Source organism: Heteronotia binoei, chromosome 10 (assembly GCF_032191835.1).
Source record: "Heteronotia binoei isolate CCM8104 ecotype False Entrance Well chromosome 10, APGP_CSIRO_Hbin_v1, whole genome shotgun sequence".
Lineage (NCBI taxonomy): Eukaryota > Metazoa > Chordata > Lepidosauria > Squamata > Gekkonidae > Heteronotia > Heteronotia binoei.
In genome coordinates, this window is record NC_083232.1 from 50,922,630 (window position 1) to 50,939,834 (window position 17,205).

Sequence of the window (17,205 nt, forward strand, 5' to 3'; positions counted from 1 at the left end):
ATGATCCTAGAGGTATACATATTTCTGCTGTAGTCCTAGAATTGGTCTCTGATCGTATTGAAATCATCTCTCTCTCTCTCTCTCTCTCTCGGCTTGGCTTGGCTTGGCGAACGAAGATTTAAGAAGGGTGCAATAGTCCACGTCTGCTGCAGACTCGCTGGTGGCTGACAAGACCAATGCGGGACAGGCAGGTCCGGCCACAGTGGCTGCAGGGAAAAGTCTGATTTAGGGTTGGTGCTGTAGCAGTGCGATTCTTCCTCAATCTCCTTTTGTCCTCAAGACCAGCTATGCGTGCGTTCTCAAGGGAAGAGACAGCCTGGTGGATGGTGTGCCTCCATGCTTTGCGATCTGAGGCTAGGTCAGACCACTGGTGATGGTTGATGCGACAGGTGCCAAGGGATTTCTTCAAGGAGTCTTTGTACCTCTTCTTTGGTGCCCCTCTATTTCGATGGCCGATGGAGAGTTCGCCATACAGGGCAATCTTGGAAAGGCGGTGGTTTTCCATCCTAGAAATATGCCCTGCCCAGCGCAGCTGCGTCTTTAGCAGCAGTGCCTCGATGCTTGTAACCTCCGCCCGCTTGAGGACTTCAGTGTTGGTCACAAAGTCACTCCAGTGGATGTTGAGGATGGTGCGAAGGCAGCGCTGATGAAAGCGCTCAAGGAGTCGCAGGTGATGACGGTATAAAACCCACGATTCGGAGCCGTAGATGAGGGTTGTCATCACAATCGCTTTGTAAACATTGATCTTTGTGCCTTTTTTCAGATGCTTGTTGCTCCACACTCTTTTGTGCGTCGGCCAAATGCACGGTTTGCCTTTGCCAGCCTGTTGTCAATCTCCTTGTCGATCTTGGCATCTGAGGAGATGATGCACCCCAGGTAGCTGAACTGCTGGACTGTCTTCAGAACTGATTCATCACGTTTGCCTATTTGTTAGTGTACATAAGATTGGAAGGGCTGGGCAGTGCAATGCTATTCTATGGTCCCCGCTATCCTGATGGCTGTTTACAGTGGTGTAACTTCATTGTAGTGTAATTGGTATCTTATACACTTCCAGCAGGAGCCATGTGGTGCAGAGTGGTAAGCTGCAGTACTGAAGTCCAAGCTCTGCTCATGACTTGAGTTCAATTCCAGTGGAAGCTGGGTTCAGATAGCCAACTCAAGGTTGACTCAGCCTTCCAACCTTCCAAGGTTGGTAAAATGAGTACCCAGCTTGCTGGGGGTAATATGCAGATGAATGGGGAAGGCAATGGAAAACCACCCCATAATAAAAAGTCTGCCCAGAAAATGTCATGATGTGATATCACCCCAGGGTCAGTAATGACTTGATGCTTGCACAGGGGACTACATTTACCTTTTACACTTCCAGCAGAAAAGTGGAATGAAAAATCAGCATAACTTTAAACAGCAGAGCATGTAGCAACATCCCCTGAGCCATAGCAACCCTACTGCTGTCAATCATGGTAAGCTAGGCTAATGATGCTCCCGTTTTAGTTATCCATGAAAGAAACTAATCAACATACAGCAACATTGGCATGCTTCCATCTCACCATATGCCCACCACATAGACTTGACACACTTTGGAAGGTATAAACACCATAGTACGCTGCATTACAGTACCCTACACACACAACCCCTTTATGCATTGATTGAACATGCAAAGAGGGAGAGTGCTTATGACTGTGAACACAAATGAATACATGAAGCTGCCTTATACTGAGACAGACCAGTGACACATCAAAATCAGCATGGCGTACTCAGACTGGTAGTGACTCTCTGGGGTCTCAGGTCATGAGATTTTTCACATTACCTACTGCCAGATCCTTTCACCTGGAGATGACAGGGAGTGGACCTAGGATCTTCTGCTAGCCTCACTCCCCACCTCTGCGTGACTGATGGTTCATCAACACAGTGCCTACATGTGGAGGAAGTGTCTGTGCATTTGCTCCTTCCCCATAATCAGGGATATTGCTTTCCAAACACTGCTGATCACAGGGAGGGAGTGTATGTACAGACAATGCTTCTGCACATAGGAACTGTGTTGACAAGCCAGCAGTCAGAGAGGAAATGGTCATGGCCATTGTGCTCATGCCTGCTCTCCCCTTCTGCACGGTCAATCAACACATGGAGGGGTTTGTGTACAGAGCTACCATGACTGCCTGTGTTACACTCCTGCAGATAGTGTATAAAGCACAATCACCCTTCTGACAAGAAAGCCCACTGGGACACTCCAAGAACAATCATTCTTATCTATTTATTATGTATTTGGAAAATTTGTCTACTGCCTCTCCAGAGAACCTGTTTGAGGTGACTTACAAAATAAAACATGATAAAATAATAAAACATTAAAATAATCAAATATTAACATCCACAGCATAAAACATTTAGAAGCCTGAAATAATTATCATAAAACACTGCTCAGGCTGGAGGCAGACATTGCCCAGTCAGCTCGACAATTCTCTTGGGAAGGCAAATACATGGAGAACCAATGGTCTCTCCCGGCAAGGATTCAAGTCCTGCTGGGGGTGGGGAACAAAGTTCCTGTAAGGAGAAAGAGTAGTTGTAAGGGAGGGGGAAGGGAGATTCTGAGACAAGTGATAATGGAAGACACACATAGCTACATATATGTGGGGAGCACCTCTGTGACATCTTCAATAATACAACAGGATACAACTCTGAAACAAAAAACAGGAGAGAGGCAGTCGAGGCTTTGCTACGGGTGAAATATGGAGTTAGGAAGTACTTTACTTTTTCAATACCTGGCTAGTAGCAATCCTGTCATCAAGAAATCTTCATACCCATTTTAGGTTACAATCCCCAGGCAAAGCGCTGAAGAACAAGCACTTCAGTTCATGTGTCTGACAGACCCAGATTTTAAATATCTGTAAGCAGAGAAGAACACACTGCTAAGTGTGTTCTTCAGCTGCTAGCTGGTTTCCTGTTCTGTTCCTACCTTGAGAAAGTGTAGATGACTGGGGAAGGCAATGGTAAACCACCCCATTAAAAAAAAGTCTGCCGTGAAAACGTTGTGAAAGCAATGTCACCCCCGAGTCGGAAACGACTGGTGCTTGCACAGGGGATCTTTCCTTTCCCTTCCATCCTCATCACTATGTAAAGAAGGCTATCCTCCCACAATTGGCCCAGATTTTTAGCATGTTTTGGGGTAGAAAGAAACTACATCAGATCTGTCTGTGGTTTTGGCCAATCTGATGTCCCTTTTGTGAGGGGGATATGATGAGTTGAGTACCTCAGACTAGAGCAGGATGTGGGATCAAGTGGCCTAAGAGATTGGTTAGACACTTCTTGCCCAGTAGTACTCTACTTCTAAAATGCAAAATATGGGAGACAGAAGAGAACAGGGAGTCTATCTATGAGGAAGGATAACAAGATCTGTGAGTATGAAAATTCCAATTTGTTCCATAAAGAAGGGGAAAGTTAGGTGAGCTGATGACAGCAAGAAGGACCAATGGAGGGTGGTGGTTGTCCCATATGTCCAAACACTGAGCAACCCTAGTATTTCATGTTTCAGACTGTGAAGTTACTACTCTTCAAATACTAGTGATATAACTGCAACTATAATACTAGTGATATAACCAGCTATAACTGCACTGTGTGCACAGAAAGCAAGCTGGCATCTTGCATTATATGTTGCTATATAATGAAACAGGTTGAAGGTATGGTCTGAGAACACATGATAGAGCACTCTTGCTTCTTTTAACTGGTCTAAGTCAATAGTTGGCTGGGAGATCTCTATCTTGGGAACCCAGAACATACTACTGTGAGTTATGGGCAAAAGGTGGAACATCAATAAATTACTGCAAAATTAAAATGATTCCTTAAATACCCTTTTTCAATCTCTCTAAAGTCTGATCAAGCTAATGTTGTCCATTTAAGGTTGTTTAGCTCATTCTGACAGTCTTACATGATGGGAAGAACATCAATGAAACGAAGTTTGTTATTTCAGTTGTATAATTGGATTTGTCTAAATTACATGTGAACCTGAATCCAAATGTAAGAAGTCTAAACATCTGTAGTTTCAATTGCAAAACTGCAATACTAATGGTGGCTCGATTTCAAACTGTCTGGCTCACCATTTTTTTCTTTTTGTGCTTCTTTTTTGTTTTGCCAATACAATGAAATAAAAGTATAACCATAAAAGGCAAACGGAAAAGGTCAATGGTTAGAATGGAAGTCATTCAGCCGAGTTCCTGCTTGTCTAGCGGATGCTTCAACCACAATGGCATTTTGTGTTAAGGTCAAATATTACCCCTAAGCACTCTGAGTATTAACTGACTTTAAATGCATTGTGTTATCTTCTTTAATATGTGTGACTGTGTCTTGCAGGGATGGAAACATAGGAGCCAAATTTAAATATTCAAGTTAATTTAAAACATTAGGGAGACTGAATGCAAGATGGAATGGAATCAAAAGGCTAATCGTACTTGATGGCTTTTGGAGGAATACTGTTATACGTTCATGGTGCTACTATTTAGGTGGAATTGTGTTTCTGTTCCTAGTCTTACATCTTTCTCTTAGACCTGTCCAGGATTGCTTCCACGTGACGATTTCTCAACATAGACAGTAGGAAGTCCCTAGATGACTTCATTATGCCAATCTATGCACAGCTCCTTTGGCTCCCATTTCCCACCCTTTACTTCCCATACCCCCAAATAAAACTCATTTTTGGAGGTTTGAATGGAAAATAGCTGTGTTGCTATGGGTATAGCATCTGCCCAGATGCTACCTCCTAGGGTGCGGTCACACGTTACATTAAGCCACCTTGGTGAGAAGGGTGGGATATAAATCATAAATAAATTAAAAATAAAATTAAATTAAAAGCGGGCGTGCAGCACTCCAATTTAAACTGCTGAATATTGATTTGATGTAGGGCCGATCAGACGAGCATCTAAGAATGCAACTCATCCCGATATTGTCCTGTTGTTGAACGATCAGACATATTAAATGCTACCACACTCTTTTCTTGGAATATGCGCACAACTGATCAAGCAGATTCAAAGTCATCTCACTCTCATTCAGTTGCTGAGCAATCATATGGTGATTCCTGCCATGGTATTTTCATTAAACATGCACCCAAACGCTGAGAGGTGGAGAATCAAATGCTGCTTCAAAGGGTGGGGGGGGGGGGAGTTCCAGGAATTAATGTTGCTGATTCAAACTAGGGAACTGCCAGGAACTACTTTTCTGAAAATGGGCAGTGACAATGATATCTGGAAATCCTCCAAATTGAAAAAAAGATTATTTTTTTTTCTGTTCTTCCACTCACATGAATTCTGTGTCAATCGGAGAAACAGAAGCCTCACCTCAGATTTCCGATGAACTGGTTGTGTGAATGTCTCCTAGGGCTTTTTTTTTTAAAAAAAAAAAGTGGGAGGGGTGGAAGGCGGATGCCAAACATCCCAAGGGGCAGTATCCCGCATGAGCTGTCCAAACAGGAATAACCCGAATGTGTGCCGCTTCTGTGGAAAAGAACCGGACTTTCTCCGGTGTCTAATAATGCCGACAACAAACCGGGGCAAGCCAGAATACTGATGAGTTGCATTCGAGGGACAGATGTAGTTGTCTGGATGTGCTAATAAAATCTGAATGGGAACCGTGGGTAAGACAGAGCTAAAGGCGCATGTGAACACACCCCAAGCCACTAAAGAGAGGGGATGGAGCTAAGTTCCATTTTCAAAATGGCACACTGCAACTCACACACCCTTTTAGTCCTTTAACAGAAATTTCTTCCCTTTACCTGCTAAGTTCTGTTGTCAAGATATAGCAGGGCTTGAGGGTCATAAGCTGAGGTCCTGGCAAAACTGCCATAATGTCTGAACTTTTGCAAAGTTAAGATAGGGGGAAAAGAGGAGGCAGAGATGGGGCAGCAGCATGCGGCTTAAGAACTCAGGTATGTGGGTGCTCTTTCTGTCCTGCCTGTTCCACATTCTTTGCTGCTGCCATAATAGGGTCCTATCTGAAAGCAGCCCAGATCTCCCTATACATACCATTAAAAGCACACAAGTACTTTGCAAGCTGTTTCACCTCAGATGGGCTGATTCATTTCTAAAATAAATTTAAAAAAAAAATAACATCGTAAAAACTGAAGGAGAGCAGGTTGAAAAGATTCTATACCCCAGTTGCTAGAAAGGAAATGACAGAAATGTTATATCAAACCCCATTCTTTCAGTGACAGAGGACAGCTAGATGGATGGAGTCTTCTTATGCCAGGCGGAGCAAAAGTGTCACATTTGATTCTGAGATCATTGAGTTAGGTTGCAACAAATGGAATTCATGACTAGGATGAATTCCTATTGTAGTACTAAAGTGAAAGTACTTCTGTTTGCCTTTTGAAATATCTTCCAGGTACTCAGGAAATGAAGTGAGGCTTATTTATGGCTCTTTATTGTCATCCTCAAAGAGTATGTTTTTTTAAAAAAAATCAAAAATGTTTGGAGAGCCAATATTTCAGAGATAGTTAACTCAACACAAACATGCCATGCACAGTTGATTAAATGAAAGGCAGTGCTAAAAACATTCTATCTATAGGACATATTTCACTCATTGCACAGACCTGGCCCGGGGCTTGTTTAAAAAAGCACCAGATGTTTCTTTGAGAAATGTATTTTTTGTATGTGTGATGACAGATGCTTTTTGAAATCACCAAGTATGTAATAGCAGGGTTCATCATTTGCAATCAGGAAATTCAATTTGTTTCCTTGAAGGCAAAATGCATGCTATAAAAATGTTCATAGAAATGTTACATGTAGCCCTGCTGATATAATGAAATTTATTTCTCTCCTTATCCTCCAAAATAAATAGGAAAGTCATTTTCCAAGTGACTGCCAATGTAAAGTTTTCTCTACATTGTTGTAATTCCTCCCCCCTTAGATGTATATATACCTTTCAGGATTTTCACCTCAGATATTCTTATGATATTTTTCACATACTGATCATATTGTTACTGTTCTGGTGAACTGTCAGATGAGTAGTGAACTCGTTTCTTAATAATTATCAGAGAACAGCTGTGATTGATGATGGTATTGATGCTGAAAATGTTGCCTCTTGATAGCACCTTCCATGTCAAATGCTCAGATGTGTACTTCCTTCTACTTCCACAGCAATAATCTAATAATGTATACTTCCCAATACAGTACATCAGCTTAGATCCAGCAGAAATTTGTATTGATGGAAGAAGGAGCATTTTTAAAAACTTATTTCTTCTTTCTACTGCAGAAATCCAGACCCTTCTCCTGCAGTTCCTGGGGGATCCTGTGTTCTCTAGAAGCAGTGTTGCGGGAGGGGAAGGGTGATTCGAGACTTCAGTGAGAGGTGGAAGGAAAGAAGCTTGCGCTGCTTTCATAAGTGAAGTTTTTTCATGGAATCTAACCTATCATACGCTCAGTGAGAGGTATTTATTATGTATTTTAAAGGTGGAAGTCCACAAACCTCATTGGGGGGGGGGGGAATCCCATCTCCCCCTCTTTGTGAGTACAACCACCTGCCTGGAAGCCTGGTGTGCAGCAGCGCCTGGAGTGGTTCCCAGAGCTGCTCCTGGTGTTTGCTGCCACAGCAGTTAACAGAATGGCTGCTGGCATCCACCACCACTGTATCAGGGCCCCAAGTGGCTCCCAGTGTCCGCTGCTGCAACAGGGCCCAGAGCAGCTCCCGGCATCTGCTGCCACAGCAGCACCCCTAAAAGCTCTCAGTGTCCACTGCAGCAGCAGGGCCTGGAGCTGCTTCTGGCATCTGTATTGGCAGTGGCAGGACCTTGAATGGCTCCTGGTGTCGGCCATAGTGACAGGGACCAGAACAGTTCCTGATGTCTACTGACACTGTAGCAGGGCCTGAATCTCCCAGACTGCCTGCCACAGTTCCCAGCTCCACCACACAAGCAAGGAAAGAGCATTCTGTGTGCAAGCTGAGATAACACTCTTATTTTTCAGAGGATTTAAACCTCCTTTTGTATTTTTTTAAATTTTCAGATAGTCCTGCAAATCTGGTGTGATGTACTGCACTTTTTAAAAGCTTGGAAGTGTTATGTAAACAAATTAGGGTTGCCAAGTCCAATTCAAGAAATATCTGGGGACTTTGGGGGTGGAGCCAGGAGACTTTGGGGTGGGGCCAGGAGACATGGGGCGGAGCCAGGAACAAGGGTGTGACAAGCATAATTGAACTCCAAGGGAGTTCTGGCCATCATATTTAAAGGGACAGCACACCTTTTAAAATGCCTTCCTTCCATAGAAAATAATGAAGGATAGGGGCACCTTCTTTTGGGGCTCATAGAATTGGACCCCCTGGTCCAATCCCTTTGAAACTTAGGAGGTATTTTGGGGAGAGGCACTAGATGCTATACTGAAAATTTGGCGCCTGTACCTCAAAAAACAGCCCCCCCCCCGAGCTTCCAATACCTGCAGATCAATTCCCCATCATTCCCTATGGGACTCGGTCATGGAGGTGCATAATGGCTGTGGGGGGCGGGGCTTCCCCTGGCCGCCAGCTGGCTGGGGGAGGGGGGAAGCCTGTAAAACCGGGGGATCCCCCCTGGGCCCTGGGGATTGGGAAGCCTAAAACAAATAGAGGACTGTGAAGGGTTAATTCTTCACAGAACCAGAGAGCCTTGAGTGACAGGCTGTTCCAAGAGATCTGAGCACAGAAAGACTTCAGAACTGGATGCTGAGGAGAATTCAATCTGATTTCAGTCCTAGCTGAGAAGAATTGAGTACTGACAGTTTTGGAATTCAGCCCTGACTGGGAGCAGTTTAACACGGACAGGAGATCTGGGACAGATTGTAAGGACGAGTGGGTAATTAGGCAGAGAGTCCCATTCAGGCCAAAGAAAGTGAACAGATCTTCTAGAGAGAGAGAGAGAAATTCCCTACTAGGTCAAACAGACAGTTAGCTCTGAAGAGTGAAGAGATCCCTGGTCTGCTGTGGTTAGAAACTGCCTTTAGAGGCTTTACAAGTCAGTTAAAAAGATGGATGCTGGTGTTTCAAGAGAAAGAGTTCAAGTACTGGAAGGAGTGTACCAGCCTTCTGGAAACCAAAAGAGTTAGAGAATACTCAAAGTATACTGAAATGTTTGGGGAAAACACTGAAACAAAAGCCTCTTGACATAAAAATTTAAGTAACCATGACTAGCCTAAGAAACTCTAATTAGCCTGAAACATAAAAACTGAAGTCTGTGCATGTACTGATTTTATCTCAGAGTTATCTGTGACAGATAGTGGGCATATGCATGTTGCGAGGCAGTGCATGTGAATGACAGCTAATGGAACTCAGAGTTTGGGGAACTGCTTCTATCTATAAAAAGAGGGTGACAGTTAGTCAGTTGGAGAAAGCAGTTACAGAGTGGAGTGAGTGGAAGAGTGATTGGAAAAGAGAGTAATGGTCTTTGAGATGCTCTCTAATGTGTGACAACAGACACAAAGCAGAGTCTGATTCAGAGCCCATGTGGAGTGGTTTAGAATAGTGAAGACTCTGGTGGAAGGCTGTTCCCAGGAGTTAAGGACAATCTCTGTATTTGTATAACAAAGAATCACATCTTGAGAAGGAAAATTGTTTCCTGTATTAAGCTTAGTGTCCAAGGGGGAAAAGACTGGAAGTCTGGAAGATCAGGCTTTGGCAAATATAGAACAGTTATCAAAAGATAAACCTTTAACATTGATGATACCTTCAGGGAAAGTTAAACCACTTTAAGGGAAACATTGTTTCTTGTGAAGTCAGTTACCTCAGAAGTAGTTCTTTGTTCAGTTTTAAGTGTCTGCCTACATCTTTGAAATCCCCAAAGCTTAACTGTCAGTTTAACTGTCTGCCAACATCTCTGATTCCCTGAGAGCCAGTTTGGTGAAGTGGTTAAGTGTGCAGACTCTTATCTGGGAGAACTGGGTTTGATTCCCCATTCCTCTACTTGCATCTGCTGGAATGGCCTTGGGTCAGCCATAGCTATTGCAAGAAATGTCCTTGAAAGGGCAGCTGCTGTGAGAGCCCTTTCAGCCCCACCCACCTCACAGGGTGTCTGTTGTGTGGGGAGAAGATATAGGAGATTGTAAGCCACTCTGAGTCTCTGATTCAGAGAGAAGGACGGGGTATAAAACTGCAGTCTTCTTCTTCCCTGCCAGTTTGTTTGAATAAACAAAAATCTGTTTAAATCCTTCCCTAAAAATCTTGCCTCTGAGGGAAGGAAGAGGATGGGGGCATCATACCTGGGGAGTGCCCCAAGTATGTAGAAAAATCTCTTTAGCCTTCTCATGACCCTGATCTCCAGATTTAGATATCCACCCATTCCACAGACTTAGATATCTGCTTCCTGCCCACTCTCTGATGGCACAACTAATGGATGGTGGGGCAGCTAGAGCTAGACCAAAACCCATTGGCGGAAGGATACCCAGCTGCTTCCTGCCCTCCCTGTAATGGTCCTTGCACGTAGTGTGGCAGAGGGCTGCTCTGCTTTTCACAAGGAGGACTTCTAGCTGGAGGTTTTAAGAACCAAGATATATGGAAAAAACAAGACAAGAAATTAGGAACAAACAATGCAAATCATTATAGATGACATTTTGGAAGGTAAGTGGCATAAAACATAAAAAGTAGGATATCAGACAGGCAGAAAAAACTGGGGAAGCTATCTTTTTGTTTCCTTTCACTTTTACCAGCAGGGTGTTCATTTTCTCTTCTGGTTGAGAGGCTCTGGACAGTTTATAACATCATACTTTTCACCACCTTTTTGGTGCTTTCTGTTCCTGACTGGCAACATGGTGGCAGTGGAAAGAAAATGCCCATTGCTCACATAAGCTCCATTCTTGTTTGACACCTTTCTTTGCTTGTTGTTCAAGCAGGGCCTGTATTTATGCAATCTCTGCAAATTTTGATGCTTTCCAATTATGTTTTATGTTGTTTTCCTTTCTTCAGTAGTGTACCAAGAACAGAAAATTCCATTAGTTTATGTTAGCCCATGAAGAAAATATAGTTGGGTATCAGCATTAAACAGATACATATGAAATCACTGCCAGATGTCTCTGAGTATAATTTTATAAGAGATAAAAACCATGCATAGATGAGTTTCTCAGCATGACTGTTCTAATTACTTTTTAAAAACAAACTTCAAATACAGTATGAATTAATTCAGCTGAGAGATCAGAGTTGCTTTCAGTGCCAGGTAGAGAACAGAGAGTTTCCAAGACTGTGTGTGGTCTGATGTAATTTTCTTTCATTCTACTGCATCTTTAAGTAAAGCAAATAGATCTTTGCTTACCAACAGTCAGTACAACAATAGTATGTTGCCCAATTGTTCACAATATAAAACTGAGATGATGGTACACAACAGAAAATAACCACTTTATTCAATATTGGACAAAAGGTGAAAGAAGTACTGATAACAAGTACCACCAGATATGATCAACAAGAAGTATTCAATGTACCTCTGCTGAAACATTCTTTTACAAGTGCAGGATAATTGGGCTGTTATCAGAGTTTTCACAAAGAGTGAAGTAAATGAAATTGTGCTGTATCTTGGCTACAAGCATTTTGAAGTTTACACTGAAAAGATGTCTCTCCTCAGGTACATCCTCTCTCATACAATGTCTTCTAGTAAGAAAACTGCATAAAAGAGTGGACTGGAGAAACCATCCAAGTCTCTCAGCCCTTGAAGTCTTTCTTTGCTCTCCATATAAAGGAGCTATTTGCTCCTACTTCTCAGCCATTGCCTTCTTGGTCACAGTACCATGCTCAGAGTAGTAGAAGAGAGTAAGAGTTCAGAAGCATCTTAATGACTAACAAAATTTGGGCAGGTCACTGCTTACTTCTTCAGTTACCAAGGAGTGAGCAGTATCAGAAAAATCTGAAGAAATGAGCAGTATTTGAAGACATGAACAGTGACTCATGAAAGCTCATACCCTCCCACAAATTTTATTAGTCTTTAAGGTGCTATTGGACTCTTGCTCTCTTCTACTGCTACAGACGTATATAACATGGCTACCTATCTAGATCTATGCTCAGTGTTGACAGATTCATGACTTTTTGGCACAATGAAGCCCTTTACAGAATTCCTTCATCTCATAAGCTTATCTGCAGTGGAGTAACACTCCCTTTTAGAAAGTATCATGTCATTGTCACTAAGCAGAAGGAGCTAATTCAACAGCAAAGTATGTGCTTTGCATGCAGAAAATCTCGAATGAAATGAAACTGGTAGTTCTAGTTAAAAGGATTCCAGGTAGCTAAACTGTGGGGCCCATCAGAAAAAGCAGCAATGGCTAGATGACCCAATGCTCTTATTCAGAATAAACAGCTTCATATATTAATGACTTCTTTTTTGCATCTAAGGGATGGTCCTAATCAGGTCTTCTTGGAAGTAAGTTCCCATTTTACTCAATAATCCCAAGGATTTATTTTTAAGATTGCAGTTTAGTAAGTATTGCCCCCCCCAGTCGAAATAAAGAGTCTGACACAAAATATTGGGAAACAGGCCACTTTATTAAATACAATCAACACGGCAAGGGCAACCTGCGATTGGACAAGCCCTGGGGTCGTCCTCCAACCCCGCCAAGTCCAACAAAGGGGCGAGTCACCCTGCCCCCAGCACGAGCCATAATACTATGGCTAATGCTGGGCCGGCCAGGCCAAAACTACCCTCCCCCAAACCTCTGCCTCAATACCCAGAAGGAGGCGAATTTAGGGGGAGGCACGACTATGATCCGCATTATACATCATTGAGCCGTAAAGCCCATCTGCCGCTCATGCGCATCAACTGCACTAACAGGTGCAGATGCCTGGGTGCTCACCTGCAAGGTATAAACCCCTTGCTCCTTCTGCCAAGTGACCAAACAAAACCTCCCTACCTAACTTCCACACCACTACGAGCAGTACAAGGTAGGCGATAAACACCCCACCACCATCCAATCAGGTGAGATGAAAAAATTCCTACCTGGCCTCTAATAAGACGACCGGATAAACCTGTACTACTACAGGGTGGGTCGGCGGGCCGAGAGCCGAATTCAAGCTGCATGTGGCTGGGCAGGGCTATAAATAGCTCCAACGCTCCACCCGCCCGCAGCTCCCGGATGGGCGGGAAGTTCTCCAGCCTCCCATCCTTCCGGGGCAGCAAAGAGCAGCCCCGTAGCACGCAGCCGCATTGTGGCGCGGCCAGAGCAGGGCCGAATTTCTTTGAAAAAGTTCCCCATGTCATGACTGCTGATACTTAACAGCCTGTTAGCCTTGGGTGATGATCACAGCATATCAACCAAGCTTTCAGATCAGCTGCACTGCAGTGGTGTCATATGGCTGGTACATCTATCACATCCTTTCCCCTCCCATTATGTTAGGTGAAATAGAGATGAAGATGAAGTGCAGCACATGTAGCTTTCCTCAGGCAGCACAAACCATGATCTAGGGTGGCCATTTCAAAGGAGCCCACTCCAAACTGTGTTTATGAATACCCACAATAAATCCTGTTACCATTTGCTTTATGGCTCGATGAACAAAGGCAACAAAGATCTAATTTTCGCAAACAGCAAGCAAAATGTTAAATCTGTGTGCCAACCATATCTCAATCACTTCGATTTGCGGGAAGAAAATTACATAATGAAAAAGAAGTAGTTTGCTAGTGAGGAGGCAAGTCCAGAATCCTTCTTGTAGACATGTTAGTTTTCTATGTACATGGGTGTTTTAGTTGTATGCAGGATCACTTTGTCATGTGAATCCGAACCTTCAGTGTCTCAAGAGACATCTATCATTTGTGAGAGCTAAACTGAAGATGGACAAGTGTCAAGTTCATGTAGCTCACTATTGCAGCTCAACAGCATTGGTCATTGAACACATGTATTATGGGAACAGCTGAAGCAATATCAACTCCATTGTTGAATTAGGAGCTCTTCGGTTATTACAAAACTTTCTGGAAAATTCCAATGGATTCCATCTAAAACAAAAACAAAAAAACGGCAAGAGGCAATACAAGCACATCAGACATAATATGTTAGTATGCACCCATCATTCAGTTAAAAATACTAGAATTAGAATGAAGTTTTTCATCAGCATAGTAAAACTTATTGTATGTAGGCACACAAAAAAAGTGAATACAAGCACATGGATGGTCATGGCTGCTTTATCAAAATAGTTTCAACTATTTTTAGACAGGCAAAATAGAGCAATGTCTATGCAAGTTACTGAGACTGCTAACTTCTGTGAGGAAAAACCCCTTATAGAATATCATAGTCACCAACTTGGTTGCCAGAGCACCTGGAGAAGTAGCTCACACACATCTGGCCAGAGAGTGTGAGTAAACCTACCCAGGGGCAAAAGGGACTTATGCAGTACTAGCAGCCATAACGCTACGAAGGCACTCGAGACAGGTACAAGAGTGACCAGGAGAACAGATGGCTTCCCGTCGTTCTGTATGATGTCCATCTCGGCTGTGGAGCAGAGGAGGTTGCGCCGCCAGGAGCTATCCAGGCGAACGGTTTTGAAGCATTGACCATGGAATCCACTGTGGAGAGCTAACACCACATGCAGCTATCTTCCTACCATGTCAGACTCCATTCCAGAGAAGCGAACGGCTCCCGTACTCACCAGATGTCACCTGTAACTGCAGCAATCGACCCAACCCAGGCGTAGACAACTGTCCAAACCTTGGACAAAAGACTGATGACAATAGAAGATTGAAGAAGAGGAAGACCATCTTCACCTGGAGCCAAGTGTCTTTTTACCGACTGGGTGTTACCTTAGATAACAATTTGGCCATCTATTGTCATCACCTCGGCCTAGTTCAAACCACTCCCATGAACCTCCACCCCAGTGATTTCCCCCATTCTTCTCTGTACTGTCACCCTGAAGCATCCCTATCTTGTTCCATTTCAACCTGAAAGTTCACTCAGGTAGCCAGGACCCAAGTCTGGTCAGTTATGGGCATCCAATTAGGTGCCACCAATTAACTTGCTATTGGCTATCACAGTAGTCCAGCCCTTATGGTCACTGTGAAGCCTCCCCTTTTTGTGAGGTCATGCATCAGCTGATCACCTTCCTCCTCTCTTGTACCTCCCATCCCCTAAGGGCTCAAGATAGTCCTTATAACCTGTGGACTAGCTACCCACAGGTGTGCTTCAAGCAGTATCCCAATTCCGCTGTCTAGATCCATCCCCGATTCTAAGGCCAAGTTTCGGGTCCACTCTCCCACTTCCTCGCTCGTCACCATTGGAGCCTTCCTTGAAGACTACGATCGGTAAATATCACCCTGTTTGTCTACCCATGTGTTTCTCTATATCTCTATCTAATTTTCTTAGGACTGTATGTATGATTTTTTGAGTATTTTGATCTTGTGTGTGTGATCTATATTTTTCTGGAATAAATTTTAATTGTTTTTACTTAATTAGTGTTCCTGGCATATTTGAGCAATAGTTTCTGGATGTGGAGCCTGTATATATAGACTCATGTTCCTTTTAAAGTCAAGTGCCCACCTGTCAATTCCCCAACCTCGGTTTTGAGAGCATTTTGGCTTACACTTCTTGGGGGAAGATCCAGAGCCACATTAAAAGATCTTTCTCATCTTCCACCCACTTGCACTTCTGTTTTGTTTTAGGGAGTCAATGCATCCATTTCCAAAATTCAGTTCAATCACAGACTCTTTTGGGCATGGCCTCTTAGTTCCTTCATTGTTGTATTGACAAACAGCTGTTACATGTCTTATTTATTCAGCCAAAGTTGGCAATCTCCACTTGAAACAACAATGCTCAAATCAGCAGACAACTATGAAGGGAAATGTCTTTCCTTTTCCAGAGGCTAATCTAGCAATTTATCACCCCAAGTAGCTTAACTTTGGCACATGTTCTAGCCTCAGCCCCAGCCAGAACTGAGGTCCTGAAGTGATTTTCCAAAGGTCACTTAGGCTTAGACAGAACAGCAATGTATATGTCTATGTTTGCATGACAATACTGTTGGAATATGCTTTGATGTTTTTTTTCTAACTGCCTGCTCAATTTTTCTATTGTTTTTGGCACTTTATCTTGGCATGAGATGATGGTTGATGTCAAGGAGATCAATGAAACCTTTTTGACAAAGGAGCTCGTGATTTGGAATCGCTCATCCCTGGCATATTTGTTTGTTTCATGGCTGGCTCACCCAAAAGATGCTCTGTGTTCACTGAAAGGAGATTTCCCACCCCCCATACAACCATATGCATCTCCCTTTTGGGAGGAAGGAGCTTCAATAATTTAAAGCTGCATATTTCACCTCTTGAAAATGCTAGATAAATCCAGGAAGATTAACTTAGGTATACAAGCACATGGATGGACATCTAATAATGATAAAAGGCTGTATGTTTGTATGTATATTTGTAAGTCTGCAGTTCTAAGTGTGCTTACTTGAAAATGTTCTGGAGGAAGTTAGCGAATCTGATCTCTGAGTTAACTTGATATATTCAGGACTGCAAAAGAAACAGTTTGACCTGTTTAGAATTTCCCCCCCTCTCCTACTCTTGCATCATCCTCAGGAAACTTTTGGTAAGACTGATTTTTATAAAACCCCACCCAAAAGGCTGCAGCATCCCTCTCCTGGGGGCAGAATGTTTTCAAACAAAGTGCTCTGGGGTATGTGGCTTCTAAATAGTAGTGATTGCTCTGAATGTGTCCTCAGCCACACATGAACAGAAGAATGTCTCCTTCTGCAGAAGAAATTACTGATGTCCAGTTGGCCTACCAACTTGGCAATCCTGAGGGGGCACTGGCTCTGCAAAGAGATAGGTATCTGATTACTGCTTCAGTTCCTAGAGTTCTCAGCAATATGCTCCCAAGGTGGTTTCCATAGCATACACATTAGAAGGGGCCAAGTGGCATTTGGGCCAGGCAAGGCAATAGAGGAGGCTTGTTCATGCTTCCTTCCTTTTCCCCCCTTTAAGTTTTATATTTGCATTCTTCGTTCCTAATCCTTTTCTTCTAGCATTGACTGAATCTGGCTTATTGATGCAGCCACAAACAACAGCCACTTCTCTATGGAGCATGAGTAACTCTTTGTGGTAGGAAGTGGCTTTCTGGTTTTAATTAGGACATCATCCTCACTGAGGTGGTAAACATGGGCTGTGCAGTTTGAGACTGCAGGTTTAGGCTCATTTAACTGAAGGCTCCGCTGTATAAAAATTCCCTGCACATAGAGAACTATGGGACACATATGAGAAACATATGGAAAAAGCTAGGTTGAAACCTTCTGATGTGATATCCATAGAATCATTTA

General features: G+C 43.2%; 1 long non-coding RNA gene across 1 annotated transcript; it reads right to left on the reverse strand.

Annotated features, from left to right (window-relative positions):
• Positions 1 to 2,232: 2,232 nt before the first annotated feature.
• On the reverse strand, positions 2,233 to 3,016 carry LOC132578516 (uncharacterized). Its single transcript, XR_009555886.1, has 4 exons — positions 2,951 to 3,016; positions 2,757 to 2,879; positions 2,636 to 2,672; positions 2,233 to 2,538 (listed from the first exon to the last, which is right to left on the reverse strand). It is a non-coding gene; the product is annotated as an uncharacterized LOC132578516 (long non-coding RNA).
• Between the last annotated feature and the right edge of the window lie 14,189 nt (positions 3,017 to 17,205).